We start from the raw sequence: 7,693 nt of genomic DNA on the forward strand, positions 1-7,693 counted from the left end.
CGGTGTATTCTGTTGAAATGTAGAAAATTTAGTTAGTTTTTATTATCAATTTACAAAACCCTTTTTGGATCAAAGATGAATTTCATATGATTTTTATAGCACTGATTGATGAATATGAAATTATGCTATGACCCTACTACTGTTGGTTCTATTATGGTGTGAATTAGCCTTAATGGGTGAACAAATTTCATTTTAAGGTCTTATGTTGAAATGTAGGAAATTTAGTTAGCTTTCATTTTAAATTTACAAAACCTTTTTTGGATTAAAGATGAATTACATATGATTTTTACACCACTAACTAACGAATATGGAATTATGTTGTGACCTTGCTGCTTTTGGTTCTGTTGTGGTGAGTTTTAAATTCTGTTTTAGGGCTTTACTCATCATGATCTATTTCAACGAGCTATTTCATATTTTACTAATCGTATACCCTTAGGAACTAGAGAACTATGCATGCTCTAAATAAGTTATAGACCTTGCAAGTTTTGGACATATTAAATGTAGGTTTAAATTCTGTTTTAAGAGTTATGAACATGAATGTTGTATTACAATTTGGGCCATGCTTCTAGATGTCTTCCCTTAGAAGATCCATGCTTAATTCTAAGTATTAAACTTGTAAATTTCAAATTTATGGGAGTAGTTCTAAATTCTGTTTAGGGGGGCTTATTCATCATGATGTTGCGCTACCATTGTTCCATGTTTTCCCCACATCTTGTTTTATTTTAGTTCCTCAAGTTCATGTATGTTTAGGTATCCTATATAAGTTTCAGTTTTAGTTGTATGTATGTGTTAAGGAGATGATAACATGTTAGCTTTTATAGATTTGTAGGGTTCGGATTGTATAAGTCCTCATGCTCTTTTATTACTTGGAAGTTGATACCATGCTAGCTCCTAGAACTTATAACTTGTGGATTTCTAGTTAGGTAGGCTTATGTTTCTTCTTGCTCGTCATCAATTTTATATGCTACATGTGACTTACGGACTCTAGTTTAGGAAAGGTTTGAATTTAGGATAGTTAGGCTTATGTTTCCTCTTCTCATCATGATAACTTAAATTGCTCCTGAATGAACATGCTTACGTTTGTGCGCCTGTACATGTTTATATTCATGCCTATACAGTGATCATGATTATATTTATGTTTAATCTTATGTCTATGCTTATGAGATAAATGTGGTTAGTTGCACCAGGGGACCTAAGCCCAGGAAAACATATCAAATCTTGTTATGGGTTAAGTTATGAATAGGGGACTTAAGCCTAGGGAGTTTGCCAAATCATGTTCTGGGATAGTGGTATGATCTGGGGACCTACGCCCGGTGAGCGCGCCAGAATCAAACAAGATATGTTCTGAGATGGTGATATGATCCGGGGACCTAAGCCTGGGGAATGCGCCAGAATCAATTAGGTTATGTTCTGGGATGGTAGTATGATCCGGGGACCTAAGCTCGATAAACACACTAGAATCAACCAAGATATGTTCTGAGGTGGTGGTATGATCCGGGGGCCTAAGCTCGGTGAGCGTGCTAGAATAAAGAGGGACTCCGACCCTAAGTTTGGACCCCCTACCAACCTAGCGCTAGGGTAGTTGTCTGATCAACAACTTATGTTACGTTACTGCTAAGTGCAACTAGGTCACCCTAACAATATGTTTATAAGTACGCATGCAAGTATGTTCAAGTTATATTCATGTTTATGCCTATGCTCACGTTTATGTTTATGTTTATGTTTATGTTTAGGTTCATGATTATGTTATGTTTATGTTTATGATTAGGTTTAGGTTCATGATTATGTTATGTTTAGGTTTATGATTATGTTATCTTTATCTTTAAGTTTAGGTTTATAATTATGTTTAGGTTTATGTTTATGTTTATGTTTATGACTATGTTCATGTTATTCTTATGCCTATGCCTATGGAGATGCTTGTGATCAAGTCTGTCATTATGCTTAGTTCACCTACCATGCTTACCTCTATGTTGTCACGCTTATGTCACTGTCTGAGCATATGTTCATAGTATGTTAATAGGGATGTCCCAAGTTACCTTGAATGTGGTTTCCCTTAATACGCTAGATTATAGATGTTAACTACTGCTTAACATAGTTTTGAATATGCTGAGTCTCTCAACTCACGGATTATAACTTTTTTCCCAGACAATGAGATGAATGAGACAGGAGGTATTGACCCGTGAGGCAGCTCGGAACAAGAGCAGTACAACCTGAAGACCATCCAATTTAAATTCCGCATTTAGTTATCTTTTCTTTCGAACCGTCTATGTAGTTTTATTTGAACTAAGAAACTGTTATAGAAGTATGAATAAGTGATGTCCACAGTTTATGTATTTTCTTAAAAATTATGAATTCTTTAAAAAAAACTTGAGGTGTTACATTTGGACTCCTTAGTACTTCAGAAACTCACAAGACTTGGAATGAGTCCAATCGAAGCATTCTAGGTCGATCTATAAATTTTGATCAAAATTTATTGATGAAGTTAGACTATTTAGATTTTTATGAATTTGTAACTATATGAAATAGTAGAGTTTAGAGAAAGTAGATTTGATGTCAAATCTTGATTCTGATTTAGTAGTTAATTAAATTTAAAAAAATGAGTTATATAAATTGACAAGTAAAAGGAAGGAAGAGATTTGTTTTTCATGAGTGGAGAGAGAGATATTGAGGTTGCGTGTATTTGAATTATCAAAATTATTTTAAAATTAAACGTTTCAAATATAGTTCGGATACATTAGAAATCGACATGCGGAAAGTTAATGTTGACAGGAGGGATAGAACAGAAAAATCATCTAATTTAATGTGTGCTTTGGTCATTCCCACAATGCATGATTTGAAAATTTTTCAAATCTCTCTGTGCCTTTGGTAAATTCCCGAAAACAATATTGCAGAACAAATCTTAGAGCATGCACATCAATTACTATATTCAAAGATTTTATCTTAAATCTTAAATTTTGAATAGAGTAGTTAAAAAATCTTTGTATCAACTACCTTATCTATTTTCTAAAATTTATATTTATAAATAATACTTCTTTAAATTTTGAATAGAGAAATTAATACATTATATGATATGTAATGAAAAATAAATATTTAAATTTAATAAAATAATTTTTTATTTTAAATTATATATTTTAATAAGAAAATTGGTGTCGATTTTCTCTTCCTTTTTACTAATCCGAGTTCCCGAGTTCGAAAGCATAGGGTGTGTAATAGAATAGTATTTTCTAAAAGAAACAGTGACGTGGGGAAGAGGGTTGTATTGAAAGGAGATATAGATGCAGGTATAGCTGTCTCGCTACATGACAAAGCTCTGGTATTCCTTTCGTGTGCCTAGCAAAGTCTCCATGTTCTTGATTGTCCTTAGATCAGGCTTGGCCAGCGAAAGAGACGAAAAATGATATGTACAAGAAAAAAAATTCAAAGAAAATTTCAAGGATAGATATATAAAATAATGGGACCTATAAAAGTGAAATGGTGGATCATAACTTTATGTGTTTATCATTAAAATTTTCCTTAAATTTTTTTTCTTAAATATATCATTGCTCGAAAGAGACCTTCCCTTTTTTCATGGGCACGAAATTTAGGAAACAGAGAGTCAACGTTCCTGATGTTTTGTTCCTTCTTTTCTTTTTCTGATGCTTTCATTGAACCAGAAATTTTATGAGAACAAACAAAAGATAGATAGTTTGACTGAGTCGTAATCCATGAAAGTCCAATTATTAACCACAAGCACGAGTGGGATGGGATGGGATGGAATTGGAAGGTAGCGGTCACTGTATGCATCAGCGTCAGCGTCACCTTGTGAGTTCACCACTTCGGATTGAACATCTTTGAGTGGCATCTAGCCGGATGACTCACATGCACTGCTATTGCAGTGGATTGGATCAGCTTTCTCAAGGATGGATTCAGGCATTAGAGATGAACTAAACTGATTCTAAATTAGCTAAGTCTACCATCTCGTCATTTTCTATAATTCACCAAATTTTATTATTTTAAAAAAATATTTTTTTATTATTTATGAAATCGTTAAATTAATTTATCCATATTATCTAATTCGTAGATATTAGAAATTTGAAGGTCATAGCGGCTGAGGGTGGTCATGTTGATAACTACATCTCAGGGGTGAGGGAATGGCCACAAGCAACAACAGGGAAAGGGCATGGAGACGAATAAACGAGTCTGAAAAGACAGACAATATAGTTAAGGAAGGACGGGCAGAGGAGGATGACGAGAGGAGCAAGGCGAGTGAGACAACTAAAGTCAAAGGAAAATTGGAGCGTGATCTCAAAGTCGAAGACAATGAGAGTAGAAGCAATAGTTACAACCCACGATCAGAATTAACTGATAGCTAAGGAAATAACAAACAAACATATTACAAGTTGGATCGAAAAATGAGAATCGTATTTATAATTTTAATAAAAATAATAATTAAATAAATATATAATTGAATTAAAAATAAAATTATAGGGAGCTAAAATATTTTACAAAGGACTCACACTCATAATATCTCTAATTTAGAAGCAAATTAAAAGATTTTGAATTAATAAAAAGAAAATAATTGAAAACAAAATAGCATAGGTTGTTTTTTCATTTTTTTTCAATGACTTAGTATTTACCAGATGATTAGGACTTGAGAATTATGATTTTGTATTTTTTTTTTCTCTTTTAGTTGGTGCCATGGATGATGGAGCCACTCAAGGGCTGGGCTATAGCCTAGGACAATCCTTACGTGGCTTCGTCCCTTAGGGCATCTTCAATAAAGGATATTTGAAAGGGATATTTCTCTAAATATCCCCCTTCCCCCCTCAAATATCCCCCATTATGGAAGATATTTGAGGGATTAATGGAAATCACCGGCACATATGTGTGCCCGATGATTTTCTCATGTGGGGTCCAAAAAAAGTGGATTGCCACTACTTTTTAATTTTTTTAAAAAAAAAATTTAATTGAATATGATAGCCTCCACCATATTTAATTGGTGGGATATTTCATTGTGAAAATTGAGATATTTAAATAGTGAGATATTTAAAAGATGATGTGAAAATAGGATCCATAAATATTTGGGAGAAATATCCCAAATCATTATGGATACACTTATGGATTCCACCCACTGCATCACGTATCTAGGAAAAAAATCTGTGTGAAAGCTACTCTTTCATCTGCAATGCTTAAGGGTGCCTTTTGCTGAGCCACTAGTATACAAACAAGTGCTTAGTGACCTTTCAGGCAGACAGTGTATCGGTTTCCTAAAGGTCCACACTCGCATTAGTTGTATATTCTACACCTCCAATTCCTAGGATGCATTTTGTTTGCAATATCATGGCAAATTAGTCCGTTTCCTTGCCTAATTGCTTGACAGTAATGATTTCATAGCCTGCTGCTTGCATTAGAACAGGGTAAACTAGGTTTCTATTTAATAATAATAATAATAATAATAATACTTTTTGGTTTGTTAATGAACTTCTACTAGAGGGAACAGAAGCACCAACTAATTATTCTGTAATATTAACAAACAGATACAAGTCATCATGCGCATAAAATCCAACTGATAAAGCAATTGCCATTAATAAGTACACAAACAGTTAGGAATTAGTTCAGTCCCAAAGGCCTTCTCTCCGATCTCAACACTGTTCTTTTCCGGGAGGGAAAAGAAATGAAAAGCAATGAGATCACAAGGTCACAATCAGTTGTTTTTTAGTATCAGAAAATTAACTGATAGTCTGTTTACCAGTCAGATTATATGAATGTTGTGATTAGATTAAAGAGGACTTACACGTAATGAAGAAAGATGAGAACTTTTCAACACACTCAACCTTTTTACAGTTGAAACAAACATCCTGCAAGTGTCAGAACTGATGTCAATAAAGGTGGAATTGGTTGTTTCTCATTACTACAATATGTACTATAATTCATTAGAGAAAATTGAATCAAGTTTCTTCTTTTTAATTTCTGTTTTTTTCATGGTTTACATTCAAGCTTGAGCTGAATTATCCCCGAATCACTGCTGACTATTTAAGGTTCCAACAAGGTTTTGAGATCCAGTATCCTAATTTGGTATGAGTTAGAGAGTACTGGGGTCTAATTGAAAATTTCAGTAGTTTTTCCTTCTTGCTAAATATTGATCAGTTCAATTATGAGAGTTAGAACTTATAGTTTTCAAAGTAAACAAGTATCAATTAAACAAAGATACAACCAGCCAGGAGAATTAGGCGATAGTTTGTTCTGTAGCTTGTGAGTTCATTAAAAGCTTTCTAATATTCTAATGACAGAGTGTAGTAGCACAAGCAAGCGGCCAATGGTATTAGTTAAAGAAACATATATTACAAGATCATTTTTTTCTAGACCTTGCTGGCCATAGGCATGCATCTACGATGATTTTCTAAGAGGGAACAAGCAGTAATCAAGCCGAAAGTGCTGTCATGTTCATACTTTGGCATTACTAAAAGACAAATGATGGAATTAGGTAAGTTCAGGAAAAAAACAAAAGAAAAAAAACAAGGCTTACTCCCATGGAACATCCTCCAACAAGCATTCTGTGACCATTATTGTCTTCATAAACCAAAGTGTAGTCACCAGAGCCATCCATTAAACCTGTGAATGCTTTTTTTGATTCCTCATCCTTCTGAATGGCATTTGCAGAGATATCCTTTTTACCTGACCATTTAGTAAAAGAAAATGGATAGGAAAATCAAGAACACCTTTTAAGGCCCTATAATTATAGTTTGTGAAAGCAACATGTGCATATACCTACTAACGGGAGGAAATGGGGGGTATTGAACAAAGTACTTAGAAAAAAAGAAGAATTCTTCATCTATTGTGTGAATCCTAGCCAACTCTGATAACTTAAGACAAGCAAAGATTAGCATCATTCTAGAACACAAAATTGTCTACCTAAAGTTCCAGTACCTTCAAAAAGCCTAGAAAGAGCTCTTCCACTGCATTGAAGAGCTTCTCATAGGTATCATAAGCTTTTAAATCAACTTTCTCCCAATTGGGATACCATCCATGTTGATCTTCACAAGCAAACCCTTGTTGCTCTCAAGCTTCACTTCTTCCACTATTCTTCCAGTCTCTGGCTCCACTGTTTGTTTGGCTAAATTAGTTGCTAGATTCTTTCTGAAGGATCTAATGGGAGGCCAACCAACAACAGGAACAGCAGCAGCTCTGCATATTTTCCACATAAATGAAGTATGATGTAAAATGTATTTCAGTGGCTTCAGTAGTAGCAAGTAGAAGTACAACAACTCAATTGTGTATCTTTCAACTACAAAATCTACCATCTCGTTAATTTTAGAATATGAAAGACTAAGGAATAATTTAGCATCGACAGAAAAACTTTTATAGGCTCACATTTTCTAATTTGATCTTCAGATTATACTAATAATTAGGAAGCCGAGAAAAGATATTCACTGGGACAATTGAAGTGTTTCGACTACCAAATGTAACTCCCTTGTGAGTCACATAAGAAGTAGAAAGGTAGTTTTCAGTATCAAAATATGACGGCAGGAATATAGTAAAGGAATGAATACATAATCTAGCAATTAGCACAAGTAAACAACAAAGTTTGCCATCTAAGCATTCAAAGTGCTACTCTCAAAATGCCATCTTGGAAGAGATGGCATAGGCCACACAGCCACAATGGCATATAGGCCAATCATCATTACTAACCTCGTCTGGGAGCTGGTGCTGGGTC

At 34.1% G+C, this 7,693-nt stretch overlaps 1 pseudogene; it reads right to left on the reverse strand.

Moving 5' to 3' along the window:
- Positions 1-5,758: 5,758 nt before the first annotated feature.
- Positions 5,759-7,280, reverse strand: LOC121978633 (annotated as a pseudogene).
- Between the last annotated feature and the right edge of the window lie 413 nt (positions 7,281-7,693).

This window comes from Zingiber officinale, chromosome 4B (genome assembly GCF_018446385.1).
Source record: "Zingiber officinale cultivar Zhangliang chromosome 4B, Zo_v1.1, whole genome shotgun sequence".
In the NCBI taxonomy this organism is placed as follows: Eukaryota; Viridiplantae; Streptophyta; class Magnoliopsida; order Zingiberales; family Zingiberaceae; genus Zingiber; species Zingiber officinale.